General features: G+C 39.3%; 1 protein-coding gene across 3 annotated transcripts in view; it reads right to left on the reverse strand.

Moving 5' to 3' along the window:
• Positions 1-21,319, reverse strand: part of CAB39 (calcium binding protein 39) — an 85,958-nt gene that overhangs the window by 60,149 nt on the left and 4,490 nt on the right. Inside the window, exon 1 of one of the 3 annotated variants that reach the window (XM_039234593.1) lies at positions 16,381-16,498. The exons of the other annotated variants lie outside the window; for them this stretch is intronic. The gene's annotated coding sequence lies outside the window, so the exon portion shown is untranslated. Of the gene's footprint in view, positions 1-16,380; positions 16,499-21,319 lie in introns of those variants that run through there. 3 annotated transcript variants of the gene reach the window in all.

Genomic DNA, 21,319 nt, shown 5'->3' on the forward strand with positions numbered 1-21,319 from the left:
CCATGAGATCATGACCTGAGCCAAAGTTGGATGCTTAACCGACTAAACCACCCAGGTGCCCATCTGTCCTTTCATCTTATATACAGATGAAGTATTACTAAAATGTACATCATAACAATGATAAATTATCAGAGTATCTAGAAATAAATGTTCACCAAGTCACCTTTTAAAAAATATTGATTTTCAAAATTCTGATCAAATAGGCAAAAGGCAATTTCTAAGATTACTAAGTTAAATAAATAGGAACAGAATACCCCTTTATTTACCCTACCCCTAAAAAACATACAAAACAAAAACTGGTCTATATCTCTGTTTCACATGGTTTGGAAAGAATTTTTACTACTCGTTACTGACAACCCAATTTCCTTCTCTAGTAAATATCAGAACTGCACTGCATAGGGAGCCAGGTGATGAACACTGTACACTCTAGTTTCAAGTCTCCCAAACACATGCATATGTGAGTGACCATGAGCTTCTCCAGCCTTTTGTTCTAAGTAAATTACACAATGAGTACTTAATGAAATGGGCTTAGTAAAAGTGATGTTTAGAAATAATTTCATTTTTGTGTTCTTATGAAATAGGCTGTTAATCCTGTTTTTACTAAATATGGAAGTGTCAAATTATGAATGTTTATGAAATATTCTCTAACGGTAAAGTTCATCCTATATTTGAGCAATAAAGCAAGAGACACGTGGTTATAGGAGACGGCTTTGCTTTAGTAGCTGATTTTTAGAAAAGTAATTTTACAAGAACTTGCTTTAAAATACTAGATCTTGTAAAAAAAATTCAACAGAGCTCTATTAATTTTACAAAGAGGAATCTCATGATAAATTTCAAACCCTTCTTGAGAGAATCCTACTAATTGTGTGAAGTTTTACGGTGGTAATTCCAGTACAGCATACAGTCATCATGGACTTGCCAAACTAAAGTAAGATAATTAAGTATAATAGAATATTTCAAGCTAAATCCTTTCTGAAACAAAGGTGGGACATATATCAACATCCACTCAAACAGTTCTACGATTCACCTGAAAGAGTTGGAAGTATTTTAACTTAACTGAATACAGCTAAGTAATTCTTAAGAGTTAAGAATATATCATAGATCAGAACTCTAGTAGGACTTCCTTTGGCACACACACTAGTAACTTCACTTCTGCAGAAAAAGTTTGCTTTTTGTATACATATTTGTTCTTTGTCCCAATTGAATACTGGCCCCAGTAGCAGTTTTCAAATGTCAAGGGTCTTTTGTTGTTTAAAAGAAGGGTGGTTTGCTTAGGACTAAAGCAAGATGCACGAATGGGATACTCTTGAAAATGGTTTTCTCCTAGGGGTGCCTGGGTGGCTCAGTGAGTTAAGCATCCAACTCTTGGTTTCCACTCAGGTCATGTTCTCATGGTTTGTGGGTTCGAACCCCACGGTCAGTCTTTGCACTGACCGTGCAGAGCCTGCTTGGGAATCTCTATCTCTCTTTCTCTCTGACCCTCCCTGCTTTTCATTCTCTCTCAAACTTAAAAAAATTTTTTTTAATGTTTTTCTTCTAGAGGCACCTGGGTGGCTCAGTTGGTTGAGCGCTCAACTCTTGATTTCAGCTCAGGTCATGATCTCACAGCTCCTGAGCTCAAGCCCCGAGTCTTCCTCTCTGTCTCCCTCTCTCTCTCTCTCTCTCTCTCTGCTCCTCCCCTTGTTCATGCTCTCTTCCTTTCTCTCTCAAAAATAAACACTGAAAAAATGTTTTTCTTTTACTTGTGACTAAATGAATATCAAATTCTAATTCAGCTTAGTAATATTACAAAGTTGAGTTTTAAAAATTAAGGTCCATGTCTTTATGTTTCAATTTTCTGTATGAACACAGCTTCACAAAATATTTTATATCAATAATTCCATGCAAATACATATTTAAAAATGTCTTTTAAATTCATCATGAAAGTAAACACGCATTTCAAAGCTGAAATTGTTGAATTAACACAGCTCTTTTCTGAGTCAGCAGGGTGTCACTGTTGGATTTCTCCAGAGGACAGGCTGGTTTGTAACTAATTCAGCAGAAATACTAATGTCACACACACAGCATTTAGGTCTTATTTCTAATGGGCAACTGTATGTCCCCTCCCTTATGTTCAGATCTGTCCAGTTTTACTTTGCATTAAGGTACCGGGGCCAGTTGTCCCTGGAAGGCATATAAAATGAGCAAGGGTAAAGAAACTCCTTGTCTTTGCTCTCCTAGCCAGATATATCAGACTTAGGACCGGCACTGAGCATTGTCAGTTCTTCATCTTTATGATCATTTTGAAGAAATGATCCCTGACCTGCCCACCTTAGAAGGTAATGTCTCATTAAGAACAAGTAAATAATGGGCTTCTCTGGCCACAAAAAGCCCACACAATGTTCTGTGCCAGAGGAAAAGAAGCCAAGGAGGTTCTGAAGGACTCAGGTAAGGCAGCAGTCTGAGAGTCAAAACATGAAGATTGTTAACTTGTGCCAAAAGCACATGCCAATTTACACTGCCATCAACAGTGCACCAGCTCACCGACAGCAGGCTCTAGTAATCCTTCTGATTTCTTTCATCAGATTAAAAATGCTATTTTCTTGACTTCCTCCTCTCCCTTCCATTCTCATCAGTGCGATTCTTTTTACTTGAATTGCTGGTAAGTGATAACAATGAACACATGTGCGTGCCTACTGCCCACATGCACTTTCTTAGTAAAACTATACGTCTCTACTGCCCATTAGTTTACTGGGTCTGGAGTATGTCTTTTTCTTACTGATTTGTAGGATATTGTATAATTATGAATATTACCTCTTTGGCTGTATTTTTTTGCAAATATGTTATCCTACGTGGCTATTTGCATTTCAACTTTTTAAATTTAACATACAAATCATTTTCTTACAGCTTTATCTACAACCTTTTTTCTTTATGAATACCAGAGTTTCTACCAGACTTGTAACTGCATGCTGAACACGAATGCAAGATTCCATATTTACAAATATCAGACATTATTCACATTTAAACAATGAATATCCCTTTCTGAAATAATGTTCTAGGAGAATCTAATTTAACAAACCTCACTACATTATCCAGTTTGACAAAGCATGTCAACTTTTACATTAGCACTACTTAGTTGTGGGAAAAAAGTCAAGAAATCTACTATGAATTCATGAATTCATGACCTTTCTCGAGTTAATCACCAAGTTATTGGAGAGGGACGGAGGACAAAATGCATTCTTTATACAAAATACTAAGATGCATGTTTACTAAGTACAATGTTAAATAAACACTAAATTTGGTATTTTTCAAAATTATAGGTGTATGATTTGAGAATATTTTTAAGATGAATCTATAGACTTTTTTAGACATGGATACCAACATGATGCGACCAACTCCCTGTTCCTATACTTTATCTCAGTCTAAGCAAGCCAGAGGCAAATACTAGGATTAGAAGGAAATTGACAATATGCCATCAAACCGCGGTAGCAATTTCAGTGAACATCAGGTAGGAATATTTTGCAGGAGACATGTATCCTCATGTCCTAAGGACTCATGCATCCAGGAATAGAGTCAAAGGAAAGTGAGAGATTCCTGTAGAAAGAACTCAAAGCTTTTTGAGCAGCCTAATCAGACAAGTTATTATGTAAATTATCATCACCACACTAGCCTGTGAGCTGTATGTGTGCAAAAGCCATAGATCCACATCCAATCTGCACTACATTAAGCATACTTGGCAATCAAATTCCTATAAAATTTATACAGTTTGGGTTTTGTTACAGAGAACTGTGGGGGAGGTGACTCAGAGGACCCCCTCAGTTATTCTCCAGGCATTCCAGCCTGTCACTATCCTTCTTAAGAGTGCCGTGTTTCACAAATCAGAGAAATATATGGGAAGGAAAAAGAGAGAGAGAAGCAAACCATAAAAGACTCTTAATGATAGAGAACTGAGAGTTGATGGAGGGAGGTGGGAGGGGTATGGGCTAAATGGGTGATGGGTACTAAGGAGGGCACCTTGCTATGATGAGCACTGGGTCTTATATGGAAGTGATGAACCACTAAATTCTTTTTTTTTTTAATGTTTGTTTATTTTTGAGAGAGAGAGAGAGAGAGCATAAGTGGGGAGGGGCAGAGAAAGGGAGACACAGAATCCAAAGCAGGCTCCAGGCTCTGAGCTGTCAACACAGAGCCCGATGCAGGACTCGAACTCACAAACCATGAGGTCCTGACCTGAGCTGAAGTCGGATGCTTAACCAACTGAGCCACCCAGGTGCCCTGAACCACTAAATTCTATACCTGAAACCAATACTGCACTATGTATTAACTAACTAGAATTTAAATAAAAATCTGAAACAAAATTTCAGTTAAAAAAAAAAGTAGTGTTTCAAACAGAACCTTGTATTCCATACGTGCTCTGACCAGCTAAGATCACCCATCCATATATTTCAAAAATGTTAATCTTGGACTCCATTAAGAGCTTTGATAGTAACAGACATGGCTGCTTTCTGTTAAGCAAGTTAATTGACCTAAGTCTTCTCCACATGTTCCCCATGTTCCCCATCTTATTACCAGATTCCTGTCAGCTACAAACCTGATCGGCAAGTCGCACAGGTCTTCCTTTACTCCCTCTTAAAAGTACATATACCGAAGCCTTCCAATTAAAGCATGCCATCAATCTGTGTTACAGGTTTAAACAACCAAAAGGCCACCAGGCCACCTAACTGCATTACCACTAGTGGTGATGGCTTACAGATTTCTCTGACTTTATGACACAAGTATACTCATACATTAAAAAAAGTATCACACACACAGTACCACCAAACAGTACTTATCCTTAAGAACTAACATTGCAGTGATATTCTCCATTCTATTTCATTCCGTACTAGTTGCTTGCTCCCTGCCTCCCTTTAAAACACTACTCAGAGCCCTCTGGGCTGATTTCACAAACAAGTGATAGGATGGAACCTGCAGTTTGTAAAACTGACTTCTAATCAATCAGAGTCGCTCTTTGACTAATGACAGCTAACTTATTCACAATGCTGAACTTCTCAAATTATCATAATATGGCAAAAAGATTTCAGACTTGGTTTAAGACTTGAAATTACAATTACATAGTACAAAACCTTATCTAGAAACATCTGTAATACGTGACTGATTCCATGAATATGTTAAAGCCCTTTTATCAATATGATCTGCCATCTTTAACTTTACCTACATTGATTCATGTATAGTCTTTTTTTAAATTTTAGGCTGCTTTTTAATGTTTATTTACTTATTTTGAGAGAGAGAGTGTGTGTGTGTGTGCTAGCAGAGGAGGAGCAGAGAAAGGGAGACAGAGAATTCCAATTTTAGTATACGTGCCGCTGAATCAAGCACGAGACAGAGAATCCCAAGCAGGCCCCAAGCCATCAGTGCAGAGCCAGAAGCAGGACTAGATCTCACGAACAAGGAGATCATGACCTGAGCCTAAACCAAGAGTCAGACCCTAAACCAACTGAGCCACCCAGGCGCCCCACATTTAAGGAAGTTAAGCCCCAGACAGTCTTAAGGAATTAAGAGTTACATTGTTATAGTTTGAGAATTAGTCTGAGAAAATGTGAACTTCACAACTATTTCTTGACAAACTAGCACTGTATTTTAATAATAGAAAAGGTTAATCAAGGTTCACATATTAAAATGTGACACCACTGGTCTTCAAGCATGAAACCACAAACCCATTTTTCTTCTAGTTAAATTTACTACTCCCTCAGCTGCTGGGTTGTGCAAACATCGTCCATACGATCACGGGCAAACATCATGGCTTCACCCATGTTTCAGTAAGTGAGAAAAGCAAACAGCCAATCCTGATCTTTTAAAAAGCTGGCAATTCCTTAAAAACAAAGTATAATTTAAACTGGAACTGTAAACAAGGGGGAGAATTTGAAACAAAGTTCAAATATGAAAAAAAGAACATTTTAGAAAAATGCTTGTGTGTCAAAGAAAAGATAGATTTAAAAAAAAAAGTTTAAAAAATGCTGTGGTTCTAAAAAGGTACACCTGAGAGGAATGAAATGTTTATTTTTTCTTTTGAAAAAATAATTTCCTATATTTCAAAAAAACAATTTCCTTTTGAAAATTTACAACCTTCAAACTTCCATCTAAAGGATCAGATATAAACCTGGAAAATCACTTTCCTTAAGGGCACAGCATTGCTATTTTTGTTCTGGACAAATGCCCATGAAGGCACAAACATGCCACAAAACCAGCCTGAGCCGAAGCACCATAGTTGGAGATTTGAAGGTTTGTTTCCTTTTTAAACTGCTCAAAGGCCACCGTATAGTGGTATTTGTGTAAACAGGCTTTTTCCAGCAGAAGCGTGTAGAGTCACAGAACACATCGTGCCACGGCTCTTAGAGGACAGCGCAGAACACTTTACTCCGGGAGGTTCTCTCCCAGCCAGTCAGCAGACCCCTTCCAGCCCTCCACATCAGCATACCAAGTGGCACGCAGATGTCTGATCCTGGGCTGAGAGAAAAATTAGGTGAAATAATGAGGCTAGAAAACAATTCATTTCAAAGGAAGTAACTGGAGATCATTTGTCAACTGATCGGCATGATGAAATATAAAAAATTGCTGGCACCTTTAAAAGGAAAAAGCTCCTGATCCTAGAGCCAAAACTCAGCTCATGGACCAAAAGATGTAGTCAGGCCTCCTCCTGTGGTACACATTCACTAGGAGTTGTCCCAGGACCTAGAATATAACTGGGGAGGCAAAGCGCGCGCGCGCGCGCACACACACACACACACACAGGACGACTGAAATCTACGGAAGACTACCATATGCCATCAGACCCCGTATGAGAAACCCAGATACATGATATGAGTGGGAAGTTCGGAGGACAGACACAGCACTGTGTGCTGACGACCTCAGACTTCAACTGAAGAGATAGGTGCGTCTTGAGCTGTGTTCTGTAGACAGGATAAATCTGGGTGAGAGTCAGAAAATGTATTATAATAAATATACTGGAGGGCTTTATGCAACAGTCTGAATTATGACAAGAAAACGAAAATTATTTTGTAATTTTATCAAGCTCTGGCAGGAAATAAAGTATCAAGTGAAGAGTAAGGCAGAATGTAAGAAACTCACTGTAAACCCAAGTGCTGTTTACAGAACAATCACATGCCTTCTTTTATTGCCCAAAGAACATTCCACACTTGATGGAGTGGTGCTTTCCAGGTGAGTGTTGACATCACAATACAGTCACAATGGAAAACTGCTTTTTAATCTGAAAGCTGTATCTAAAATACACAACGAAAACATCTTATACCCAAGGGAGAACAAAAAGTTAAGTTTTAGAGGCCCCAAACATTCAGGAAGAGCTACGATGGATGCAATTACTTAACACTGAAAATATATTTCCTTCTACAAAAGTTCAGAACAGGGCATTTCATGTTTTCCTTACTATTTCAGCAAAAGAATCTACTAACCCAAGTGAATGTGGTGACTAAAATATTCGTTTACGGGCTCTACAGTCTGCAAAAAAAAAAAAAAAAAAAACCATTTGGAGATTATAATTTCTCTGCAGGCTTCAAAAGCCACTTTTTTTTAAAATTATTATTATGTTTATTTGAGAGATTCCTGTGCCTGCAAGACGGGCAGAGGAAGAGAGGGACTGGGGGGCAGGCAGGGGTGGGGAGGAATCCCAAGCAGGCTCCTCACTTGTCAGTGCAGAGGCTGACACGGGGCTCGATCCCATGAACCGTGACATCATGACCTAAGCCTAAATCAAGCGGTGGATGTTTAACCGACTGAGCCACCAGATACCGTAACTTGCCTGGCTTTTAACCTTCTCTCTCAAATGTTTGGATTATTGCTAACCATATCGTCAACCTGTAAAAATTTTAATGGTTCAAACAGGAAGTTAATGTTAATTAAAACTGGGCTTTCTATAGGTGTTCCTGGGAGTAGGAGGCTGCACAGGGCGAGCCTATTCCAGTGGGTGATTGACGATGCAGGCTTTTTAAATTTTTCCAGACTAAAATGACATTAGTCATGAATCCAACAGCCAATTTTAAAACTTTCTCTAAGCCCCAAAGAAGGCAGGTGAGCCCAAACACCTCCTTCCTATCAGTTTTTCATACTGAACTTCAGTGTCAGAAATTTAACAAAAAAGTTTAAACTACTACTTTATAATAATCATGTCCTCATGTTGAACACAGAACTATTTTCTGAGGAAAACACTGACCTGGCCTCCAAGTCAATCTATATAACTACATCTGAAATCAAGTCCTGGTTAAACTCTTTAATTTTCTTTTTTTATTTTTATTTAAAAAATGCTTTAATGTTTATTTAGGGGGGGGAGAGAGAGAAAACAAGTGGGGGAGGGGCAGAGACACAAAATCTAAAGTAGGCTCCAGGCTCTGAGCTGTCAGCACAGAGCTGAAAGTGGGGCTCAAACTTGTTAACCATGAGATCATGACCTGAGCCGAAGTCGAAGTCGGAAGCTTAACTGATTGAGCCCCTAAGCTCTCTAATTTTCAAAGGCCGATATTAGAATTGCTGGCCAGCTTAGCCAACCGTTAAGGCAGAGTGGTTACTAGAAAGTTATAACCTTGGACTTCTCTGGTACCCAATTTTAATAAAAAGTTCAATGGTATGAACGATTATAGAGGGCCACGTCCTCTATATGCTCCAGGGCATCAGAAAAGTAACGATTTAATTGAACTGTACTCTGGCCTAATATTATTCCTTATGTTTTTATACTAAGATAACCTTAAACGTGAACTTGGGTTTTACAGACACTGTAGAGAATTGAGAGAAATGTACTACGGACTCAAAGAGCCTGCTAATAAAGGATCCACAGATCTCCATTCCTGGAAAGATTACACTTCTCCTAAGTGGCGGGTTTGTTTTTTATCTCATGAACAGTCTTGCACTTGATCTTGTTTTCTTCTTTGTTCTGGCCACTAAAACTTAAGAGCCACAGGTCTGATGCCTAACTATCTAGTGTAAAAGACATGCTTTTATTTGTGTACTTACCCTGCCCAAGAATCATTCTACTTGCCTTTCCTTATTTTTCCTTTGCTCTTTATGTAAATCTTTGAGGGTGATGGTGGGGGAGGGGGAAGGGACATAAGGGGAAAGAAAAGAGAAGGAAACATACCCCTAACTTTTTCCATTTCCCTAAACTAGAAGGCAAGGAACATGAAAGAACAGCTAATTTTAGCACGAGGGGGTGGCTTTTAACCTTGCCAACAGGATAAATTGGGTAAACACCGCAAGGTCTAGTGTGTCAGTTTTCTCCATCAGGTGAAAACAGGTAACCTTGCTAAGGGGACATCCTGGCTGGGAGAGATGACTACATTAAGTCTAACAGGGAAAGTGTATGTATCAAGGCAATCAACATGCATGGGGTACTGTCAAATAAGGTACTTGTAGCATTTTTCTTCAGAGTCCAATAATTCTTATTTGTGATAACAACAGCCCAGGCATTCTTGTAATTTGAGAGGTGGTCGGCACAAGCCCATCTCTCAAACAGCACCTTCTCCAGCGCACAACGCCTATTTAGTCCCTGTCGTTCTCCTTTCTGACAAGTAAGGATGAATAAAAAAATTTCCAAGTTGATTCAAAATATTTTTCAAGTCTCTATTATGTGAGACATTGCAGATGTTAAGGTCTAAATGGCTGCATTTCTAGAAAAATACTTTTTAACCAGTTATACAAAATGTATTCTATTCCACTAGTGTATAAAATACCATTCATAAATTTAAATGGCTGAGCTGTACTTTAAACTTCTATATTCTATCCCAATCTCTTCTCAGAAATTAGTAAAAGCAATTAAGAATATGATTTGGGGGGAGGGCAGGGAGGAGGAAACAGGCAGAGGGCACAAGGTAAATGTAAACAAACTGCAAATGAAGAGAGAAACCAAAATGCCACCTAGTCAAATACTGGTGTTTTAGACTAAAGCAGATTAACAAAGCCGAACATTCCACCCTTGCGGAGCAAACATTCCAGTCCCTCCTTGTGTATTTCTGGGACTGCTGAGTGAGTATCAGTGCAGTAGCTTTTAGTCTGGGGTGGAATTCCTTTGGGATTCTGTGATCCAGTCCTTTATAGACTCCTCTTGGCCTTGAGGATATCTATGGGCAGAAGAGAAAAAGGAGCCGGCTTCTCAGGCTAAAATGTGAGGACAAAATGAGAAAAGGAAGGGGTATGTGGCCTCAGGGCAGAAAAATAACCAAGCAGTTCATGTGAACTTATTCTTGGTCACCTAAACAAATCAGACAGGAGGGTAAGAATCCCAACAATCCTCACAGTTGTGAAGGTCACAAGGTCACTCTGAAGATGCCCCCCCCATCCTTTCTGGCAACTGCCCCTGCCCCCGCCACCGCCCCCCCCCCCACTGCCATTAACACAGCTCCGGGGGAGGTGCTCCAGGTGCTGTAAGAAGCATACTCCCCCTGGCCCTAGCAAAGTAACCTAGAGGGGCAGGTAGACCTCTCCTTAGTCAAAGGCTCAACTGCAGAGCTGAAGCTCCATGAAAAGAATATTTACGGAGTGCAGGTGGCCTGATGGCTGGTCTGCACAGAGAGGATGACGTGAGCAAGCAGAGCAGGGAAGAGCAAGGCAGCAGCAAATGGAGTCATAATAAAGTTGGCGTTCCTGGTTTCGACTGTCGAAGACCCAGGTGCTTTACTGCCTCTTCCCGTACTTCTCCTGAGATAAGTGTCCACTGATTCCCTATCTTGTTGGCAGAAACAAGAGAATTCCAAGGAACACAGGGGTATCACTGCTCCAGTCCTGCGCGCCAAAAAGTCAGCTCCAACAGGGGCAGGGCTAAGCAATTTCTCCTCTTGACCCTGTAGAGGGCCGAAACTTGGCTAGTGAAGACTGAGAGCGGCACTTTTATTCCTGCATGGACCCTGCATACCTGCGTTCAGAGCTGAATATCTGAAATGTGTCATGAAGTGACAGTGGAAGAAACATGAAAAAAATTAAAATGTGGAATAGGTATGTCTGTTTATTCTCACAAATTGAGACTAAAGCTCAAGATTATACAAGCAAATGTAAATTGAATGCAACTTTCTTACTAGCCATCCTAAAGCAAACTCTCAAGATGATCTTGTGAAACTCCTGATCTTTCCCTTCGGGTACTATTGCTCTAAAACTTGGAAGAAATATGGCAAAGTAAAAGATGAAAAAATTATATAAATAAGGTGTATGAATAGTGGTAGGTCATCTCCTGAAGCAGTTATAAGGCACCCAAGAACAACCGTTTAAAAACTAGGACTCCACACCTTCTCTTCTTCTTCAGCAGTTCCTGAGAAGCGGAGGGAGAGTGGAGGGAATCTGGGTGAAAACAAAGTGTTTACATTTAGTGTCTCAGTGTCTGACCTGAGGCAAAGCAGAACATTTTAGAGTTAGAACATCACAGCTCTCATTCAGAGAAGTCAAGACAATCTAGTGAAAAATCCTCTGGGTTTCAAAGGGACCGTGTAGCTACTCTGGCTCCAGAACTACTACCTGGAAGTCAAGCTACTTAAGGGGTTGACAAACAGCCTTGTACTCTAAGCATCAAAAAATGAGAGGAGGGGGGGTCAAGAAACAGCAAGTTTTGCCACTGCTCTATGTTAGATGACATAATTTATCATCCAAACCAGGACAATTGTGGGGAACGAAGGGGGATGCAATGAGTATGTGGGGACAAGAGACATAAACCTGGACTTTTCATGGCAAACAAGACATTTGGTCACTAATACTAAACTGTGGCTACCTTGCCTCCCCTATGACCACCCAACTTTTCTACTTCATTTCCCCGATTATGGCAAAGCACCCTCCACTTAGAGCAGGGGCTAGCAGAATCACCTGCACGTGAATAATTTATTAGTGGTGATAAAAGTAGGTCTCCTTTGGCAATAGTTGGTATTTCAAATCAGTAAACATCAAAATTCACTGGGTTGATGAAGGAATATGCCCATGTCAAAGAATAACTGTAACTCTTCACTTCCCACCAAATACTCTTTGCTCCAGGCCAGGTGGTCAACAAGTTGTCAGTTCCCTTACAAACTGAAATATTAGTCTGATTCACTCCACCATGCTGTCACTGCTGAAGGGATCAGAACAGGCTGATCCCACTGATCTAATTTCTGCAAGAGCTCCGTATATCTCAGTGTGAGCTCCCCATCTCCATACCCCCGCCCCAACCTCTGAGCTATTTTCCCTGGCTTATTACCCTTGTATTTGAAAATTACAAGAAACACATTTCATGTATGCCCCTAGAGAACAAGGGCCATCTTCACATCATCTTCATAAGGTAGGATACTAAAGAAAATCAACAGTGAGAGGTGTGTTTGTGCACACTCATGAGTTTTAAAGAAAGATTAGGTGTAAGGTGTCTCCTAAAATCCAAGCACGTGATCTTAGGAATGACTGATAAACCTGAAACCATAAAACTTGTGAGCTCCCTGCTAAGAGGTGACCTCGCTCGGCTACCAGCTCGCTCTACTTTGACCACTAGGATATCCTCAGCACTAATTTCACCTTCTTTAGGTTTATGTGCTACATTAAATAGGGTATTCCAATAAAATCAGAGCAGCATCAACTGGAAGAATCTAATTTTGAACATCTTTAACAACTGAACATCTTTAACAATTCAATGATTCAGAGAAGCACACTCCCATTTTCTTCTTTCACCTAATAGCTAATTTAAAGTAACAGCTTTACTGACAATAATTTACACAGCACACCATTCGCTTACTTACAGTATACTAATTCAATAGTTCCAATAGTTTAGAGTTGTGTAGCCATCACCACAATCAATCAAATAGCTGGGTTTCTTTCTTTTCTTTTCTTTTTTTTTTTTTAAAGACACTGGGGATCACTTGCAGTAAGGATGAAAAACAAATACATTTTATTTTATCTTCTCCTGGCTTACATGAAAGGAACATCTAAAGAATCTGGATATATACTGGACCAAAGTATTTCCCAGAAAGGCCAAACGGGCAGAATACCATCATTGCCTTAATCGCCCTCTCAATGCATCCCTACTAACATATGCATTACCACTTTAAAAAAAAAAATCTCAATTAACATCCCCCTCGTTGTTTATTTGTATTTCTTTTATCTAGCTACTACCTGAATTGGCTGTTCATTTATCCAGTGTCTGAGTCTTTGACATGCTTGAAAAACAGCATGCTTCAAGGGTTAAGAGGAGAAGCACTTAACAGACCCAAGTTGGAACCCCAGTTCTGCCATTTAGAAGAGAGGTATATACCGAAACCCTGGGGCAAAACATTTACCTTACTATAAAATGATATCATGACTTAAAATTTTAACATCAATTAAGCATCCAGGATAGCATTTACTAATAAACAGCAGCTGCCAGTTTGAATGAGCTTTTGCTATACTGAACTAAATATTAACCCTTTATCTTCATCATGCAAACTTGTTTCACATATTTATCTTGGGGTTTTTTTTCTTTTGATCACTTGATAGCAATGGAAATAAGCCTACTTCCTCATCCAAAGGTCTGATAAATATTCATATAAATGTTCTTCTAATTTATGTTTTAAATGCATTCTTTCATCAATTTTCCGAATTGATTTTCCCAAAGAATAACCAATTATCTAAAAATCTTCTGCTAAATAATCCTTCCTCTTTCTCCACTGATGTCTGATCTCACTCACCTAGGAGGTACATATATACCTTTCACTGAGCTCCCTAAGTTAACCTTTTAAAGATGTGACTTTAGTCTCTAGCCAACAGTAAGCTAACTTGAACAATCTTCTTGCTTCCTAACATTCATTCAGTCTTCACATTCAAGAGCATGGTAACTCTCTATTCTTGCATCTTCTTTCCACTCAATTAAGTTTATAGTTTTCTTCACAGAGATCCCACCCACCTTAGGCATTTCATTGTCGTACGAGATTTTTCTTCTAATATATATTATATATTCATTACATAAAAAATCACACACATAATACATAATAAAATACATATTATATGTAATAGAATTATAAATTTACTATATTTATTACATAATATATATTTTATTTATTTATTTATTTGAAAGAGCGAGTAAGAACATAAGCAGGGTAGAGGCAGAGGGAGACAGAATCCTAAGCAAGCTCCACGCCCAGCGTGGAGCCTGATGCTGGGCTCAATCCCACGACCATGAGATGAGCTGAAATCAAGAGTCGGATGCTTAATTGGCTGAGCCACCCAGGTGCCCCCTAATATTTTTACAACTAGACAGTGCTAGAAAGAAAAAAAAAAAAAGCTACCAATTTTAAATATCTTTATGTGGTATATGGCTACCTTACTGAATTCTGAGTTTTTCAGTTGATTCTGTTGGCTTTCCTAGGTTTAAGACGGTAACATCTGCACATATTGGTATTTTCCACCATTTTTTCCCAACAGTTAATACATTCTACTCAATGTTCTCTAGCATTGGCCAGGATGATATGAGCATCGGAAGTGGTACTAGGCACGCCTACTTCACTTTCTTATTTCAAGGGGAAGTCTACCATAGTTTTCCCACTGGCAGGCTGTTTGCTGTTGCTTTAAGACAGATAATCTTTTCTCTCCTGCTGGCTTTTAAAGAGCTCATAATCAAGAACTGGTAAATTAGCACTGTTACCTTGTCACATACTGGATGACACAGCACAAGGGTGTAATGCACACTGGTGCCGTACCCCAAGGTACCCCAAGGGTTTGAAACCCCAGGCTCTGTGACTTACTACCCATTTACCCTGGGGCAGATGATTTTACCTCTTGGTCTAAATTCCTTCATCTGTAAAATGAGGGTAATAATACTAATAACAACCTCTTCATCAGGGCTGTGGGGAGGATCATTATAACAAGGCTTGGCACACAGTAAATAGCAAGTGTTACCTGTTATTTGTCTTAAATGAAAACAAATGCCTATTCAATTATTTGCTGGTGTTTTACTTAGGATTTTCATGACTACTTCCCTAAGTTAAATTGAAACATAGTATTCTTCCTTTGTAATATCTTAACAGGTTGACCAGGTTTCTAAGAGTTTTTGCTAGTTCTGAAACATGACTTTGTTATCTTTTGGTATTCTTCTAGGATCCAGAATAAATGAGACCATTTATTGAAAAATCTCTTTAAAATTTTAAAGTCTGTCTTGTTCCTCCTCTTTCTTATTTCTTTCTCCTTTCAACAACAATGCAAGTCTCTGTAGAAGATAGTTTTGACCTTTCCACACACCTGCGGAGTGTCTGTACACAGTGCCCTATGCTAAGCACCCTCACCTCTCGTCTTCCTTTCAGTGTATTTAAGTGTAAAAGTGGGGCAGCTTTCATCAGATAAACAAGGAAAAACTAACATGCCTGCCCTCACCACCATCCCCCGTAAGGTTATACCTTGTGTGAAGGAGGAATGCACTCTATTGTCCAGCCCTCTTCCCATTGACGGAGCTTCTAATCACACACCATGGAGTGTTCAGGAATAGGAGCCAGACTAGCTCTTGAGTAAACAAATGGGTTATGACCACTGTAAAGAACAGGGATGAATAATCTTAACAATATAAAGCTAGAAAGTATGTACTTTGCTGTGTGCACATGCCAGGAAGACGTTACCAGTTCTAGTTCCTTTGTGTCTCCTGGGGAAGGCAAGGCACAGGGACGCAGGCCCCTGACTGCGGTAAGGTGCTACGCAGCAATAAGAAGAGCATATTACGCAGCTTATATTGTAATGCAATGAACATAAGTGATCTTGTAAAAACATCAAAATGACTTCAAATCCTAGAAAATATTCCAACTTATGCACTTGTACACTTTTCAGATACTCTCAAATGTGAGTGAAACTATCTTTACAGACATCTGTATCTTGCCTACATTCTTATCCAAGACACTCAGAATTCTATTACAAAAGGAAATAGTTAATAAACTATGTTTTGTAGCTTACAGAAATCAACACTATGCTAAGGACTCACTCCCTTCTGGAATATGTTCAGGAATCAACATCAATTTCAGTCTCTAGGATTTGTGGGTTCCACCTTTCCCATTTTCGGGAAAACAGTACATTAGCTCTCAAATCTTCCTGGCACAGCCCCCTGTCTTCACAAGTCTTCAAAGGTCATTGACAGCAGGGGCCCCTGGGTGGCTCAGTCGGTTGGTTAAGTATCTGACTCTTGATTTCTGCTCAGGTCATTGAACCCTGTGTTAGCCTCTGCGCCGACAACCTGGGGCCTGCTTGGGATTCTCTCCAGCTCTCAATCTCTCTCTCAATAAATAAAACATTAAAAAAAAAAAAAAAAAGATAACGGATGGCAAATCAGTAATGTGAACATTCTCTCAGCGTCCTAGGATTTCACACATCCTAACCAGAAGACTTGACCTCGTGTTTCTGTTACAGAAGTTTCTTATGTTCCAGGATGATTCTACATTCCAGTACCTTCTGGTGGAAGCAACACAGTGGTCGGTTACAAGCGTACCCTCTGAGACCAGGATTTCAAATCTAGATGTAGGGCTTCAGACCAGTTATCTAGCTTCCTTTCTCTCCATTTACTCGCCTGAAAATATGGGGATGAAAACAAGGTTATTATAGGATTAAATGAGGTTAATAGAGAGGTCAACCTGATACCAGCAGGTAACATACATGTGCTATGTTTGCAATTATTTACTCTTTTTACTTTGTTTTTTGCTTCCACAAGTAGATAATCTTTATGCTGCTTAACCCTGAACTGTTATACCTCAACGACGCCGATCAGAACCTCTCGTTTCAGCAAGGGACAGGCCGTGCAGGTGCCTCTAGGTTACATAAGTGTAGGAAGACAACAGTGAACAGTCTGCAGAGTAGATCTGGCACCTACCATTGTTAATCCCTATAAATGTCCCTTTCCTGAGGTCAGAACACAGAATTAAACTCCCAATACCAATATAAAATATTGAGGATGGGGGAATTTTAGAACTGCAGAAACACGCATAAAACAAGAAACAGCAACTTTTGCCTTGCCTTGTTCGTCTTTCAGCAAACTAAAACTATGGGAATGCTAAGTTAATCATTCATGTGGGTATGTACATATTTTTGTATTTAATGACATTATAAAGAGAAATTTTTCTAAATTTTAGATAGTTAAAAAGAATGGTTTTAAAAATATAATAATATAGCATAAAGGTCAGCAATTATGAGTCCATTTGCAACTATGAGGCAAAACAACTTTAAGTGGGTGCTTATGGCTATTTTAAACTATTCCAGAAGGCTGATATCACAATGAATGATACATCTAGCTATAGATCAAAAGAGTCGAGGCTCACATGAAGTCCACTTTAACACGTTCAAAGGCTTAAAATACTTGTGACAATGTGTATGGTACAGAAGAGAGTCTCACAGCTTCAGTTATCATAAAAGCTAAAATGGACTGGACACTTAGAGCACATCGGACACATGACGCAGAGTATTTCTCACTGAATCTTCACAACTACTTAATGCACAGGATCCATTCTTGCTACTTTACAGATGAGAAAGTGGAAGCAGAATGGGGATTAAACATCCCGCCCAAGGAAACACAACCGGAATCTAAATCCAGGAATTCCAAGGCTAGAGCTCCTCTTCTTATCTCTATGCCAAGCTTTAGTTTTTTAAGTCTCTCCATTGCCTTCTCACAATAGCAGCTGAGGCATTTATAAACTCATGTAATTTCACAGTGTTTCTCAAATTACATGGTGCCTTATTTTAGTAGCTCACAGCTTACATTAAAAAATAAAGTAGAATGAAAAGTATTCGAGCACATCATACACAGGAAGGCCTAAGTATTGTTTCATGAAACTTCCTTCTCAGTTTTGACAGTGTGTTCATGTATGGTGGTGGGTCACTGATTGAAAATGTAATTTCTCACATGAGTTGAAGTAAAAAAAACAGAAAACAAAAAACTTCTCTAAAGTGTTCATTCTTTTACCTAATAAAACTGAAAATTAAGTTATTCCAACCTTAGTTGGATTCCAAACCTGATATAAGTAATCATCCCAATCAAAAAGTAAATGCTTTGAATTCCGCACTATGTATGGATATGTAAAAAGTATGTAAATAAGGTTTCTCAAACTGTCTTTCAGTAGAACCCTCCTTCAAGACTTTGAGGGAAGTATTTCCTGGGGGGTGGGAGGGTGTTCTTGTAAACAAATAAAATAAACTTGGCAAATTGGGAAGTACTGCACATTATATTTCCTTCCTGGACAGCCACAATGGACATTATTAAAAACTCTGACAAGCACTGCAGAAAAACAGTAACACAATTACTACCCGCAATTAAAATCTGATTAACTGTTTTTAACCCAGTATTTTCCCAAACTTAAATTTCATTCTGAAACTTCTCCCAACTACTACTCTCTCATAAGACTAGTGTTCTACAAAACAGAATTTGTGAAATGCTGTTTTAAGTGAGCTTCTCTGGGAAAGAGAGATCCTAAGAAAGTTCAGTTGTTATAGTACGTAAACATTTAATAAGCACAAATACAGCAGAGGTAAATAAAATACACAGAAAACTGTATTTTGTTTAACCTTTGATCTCAGCTGAACAGTTGTCAGAATATCACACAGCTGTATCATTTAATAAACATTTACTGAATAATGTATTACATATGAAAACACAAGTGGGGGAAGAGGGAAAAGATATGAAAAAAGATTTTTAAAATCTGCAATTCAAATAACTTATAATCTACTGTACAAAACTTACATACATAGGAAAAACTTAAAACTCACACACGAACACTGAACAGAGAATAAAACCATACTGTAAAAAGACAGCCAACATCTGTGAAGGTCATGTTAGTAACCTGAGTTTCTGTCTCACAACTTAGAGAATCCAGGAGTAAATGAACCAGCTGATACAACGAGGGAAGAGTTGTTTACCTAGACTAGGACCCCTCTGAGACTGGCATATAGAACAGGACCAGCATAATGGGCTATAAAAACTTCTTGTGGAACAAATTAATGCATAATAGAAGTTTAGGAGTTATGAATGCTCAGGGGTGGCAAATATCTCTGCCGTCTCCTACCAATGATAGAACCCTGGACTGGAAATAATCCTATGGTCTAAACCAGCATGCCACCTTTAGTAGAGTATCAATTATAGCCAAAGAATACTCTCTTAAGCATGTTCTTCACATCTTCAAATTTGATTCTACATTTTGGTCCTTTCTTTTCCACTCCAATTGTCTCTGGTTAGTATTTTTCTTTTTCCCAAAACAAAGAGCTCCTAGAACTCCACAGCATAAATACTTAAAAGTTGACTATGAAATCTGATGTGAAGCACTTGAGAATTTGTTAATCATTAGTTTGACTTACTAGGCTTGTACTTTACAACCAGATAACATTTAGTTCTTAGCCATTTAGTTGTAAGTACAAAAGCAGAAAATTTAAAAACACATATTGTGATATTACCTGAAGCAGAGAACTACTGTACTGTGAAATAACACTAGGCACCTGACCAACCAGAAAAGAAAAATGTTAAAGTGTGGTTACACGCCATAAAACCCTCATAAAGAAACTGACTTCAAGACCCAAGGCAAAAGGAGAGGCACCTAGTACCGGGGGGGGGGGGGGGGAAGGCAAGTCAGAAGGGGGGGGGGGGGGAGGGGCTGGGGAAGGCAAGTCAGAAAGTTTACACATAGGAACACTGAAATAAGGGCCAAAGAGGGGTGCCTGGGTGTCTCAGTCGGTTGAGCATCTAACTCTTGATTTCGTGGGATCAAGCCCCATGCTCAGTATGGAGCCTGCTTAACATTCTCTCCCCCCATCCCCCACCCACTAACATGAAGAGGAAAAAAAAAAAAGAGCAAAAGAGACAAGGGGTTTTCAGTCTGGTCGTCTTAGTGTAACAATGGTATGACTGAAGCCCAGAGAGGTGGAATGACTTGCCCAGAGTGAACTGAGTAGACACTGAGTCAGGACGCAGCCCAGGCCTTCCAATAATACCCAGGCTTTTGTGTTGCCCGCTGTAACAAAGGCCTCCCATCTTCTCTACAAGACTACCATGAAAAATAAACACGACCTACTGGCCTAACTAAAACTATAAACCACTAATCAAATCACGACTCTATACAACCAGAGCACGCAGAACAAACCATCTCATTTTGTAACAGGTGGCTACTGTCTGGAAACCTATTAAAAGCCTCATTAGGCTATACTTACAAACTTGATTCTAAAGTACTAAATCAAAAATGGTCAGCAAAAAAACTAAGACTCTGTAGAAGAAAATAAAACTGAGAGTCATACGTATTCCAAGGAGCACACATTTGAAGTGAGGCAAATCTGGGTTCAAATGCTAGCTCAACTGTGCAGTGCCTGTGTGACCTTGGACAAGGCCCTCACCTTTGATTTCCCATCTCTAATGAAGCTAGGGGACAACACGACCTACCTCAGAGGTTTGTGCAACACTAGGCGGTACTAAAATGGTAATTTCCCCCCTCCCCCATATATGTTGTCCATCCCCCTTGATCTTCATCTATTCCAACTTTTAACTTCATACAACCACCCCCTAAAGACTTGCCAGCTGCATCACAATTTTAAACATGGACACCTTTAAAAAAGGATTATGTGTCAAAGAGCATTTAAAATGTGGATACAATCTTTGTAAATGTTAGTGAAAAGGCTCAAAGAAGACATTGCTGCATAAAGTATAAAACTTAGATTCTCTCAAGCAAACTGGAAAAAGAATGAACAGAGCCAGGCTCCAGGATCAGTTCTGTGGCTAGTAAGTCACAGGACCCTGGGGCAAGTGACTTCACTTTGCAGAAAGCCCCACGGGTTACTGCTCAAAGTCAGCCACACACGACTCCAGTTACAGTGGGCCTGTGTTCCAGTCTGCAGAAAGAACTATTCTGACCGCAGGGTCTCTAAAATGCTCACGTTTCTTCCCCCTGCAACAAGTTTGGCATCAGCATCATCACAAAACTTATTATGTCTGCGCTTTTTATGTGCCAAGCCCTGTTCTGAGCACTTGAGATGTAGTACCTAATTTAATCCCCTTATGGATTTCTCACATATGAGCTATATTATATCTGCCCAAGAAATCTAAGCTACAGAGAAGTGAAGAAATTTGCCTAAAGTTACAGAGCTCACAGTACGGGCGAGGGTTCAACAATGCAGGGAGTCTGTTAGTGCTGTGAACCACTAGTAATACTGCCTCTCAGAATTCCATAAATCCCAGAGTGGGCCTTAACTATAGGCATGTAAAAAGAAATGTGCTCATGCTATTTCTTCCTGGTGCCCAGATACAGCTGATACATCACAATCCACTGTTGAGGGAGAGAACCATGAGTAACATGTTAACAGTAGTACAAGACCAAGCTATTAGACAAAGTTATAAAGTAGCAACTCAATTAAGATCAAGCTA

This window comes from Hyaena hyaena, unplaced genomic scaffold (genome assembly GCF_003009895.1).
Source record: "Hyaena hyaena isolate Hyena2069 unplaced genomic scaffold, ASM300989v1 scaffold_86, whole genome shotgun sequence".
Classification (NCBI taxonomy): domain Eukaryota; kingdom Metazoa; phylum Chordata; class Mammalia; order Carnivora; family Hyaenidae; genus Hyaena; species Hyaena hyaena.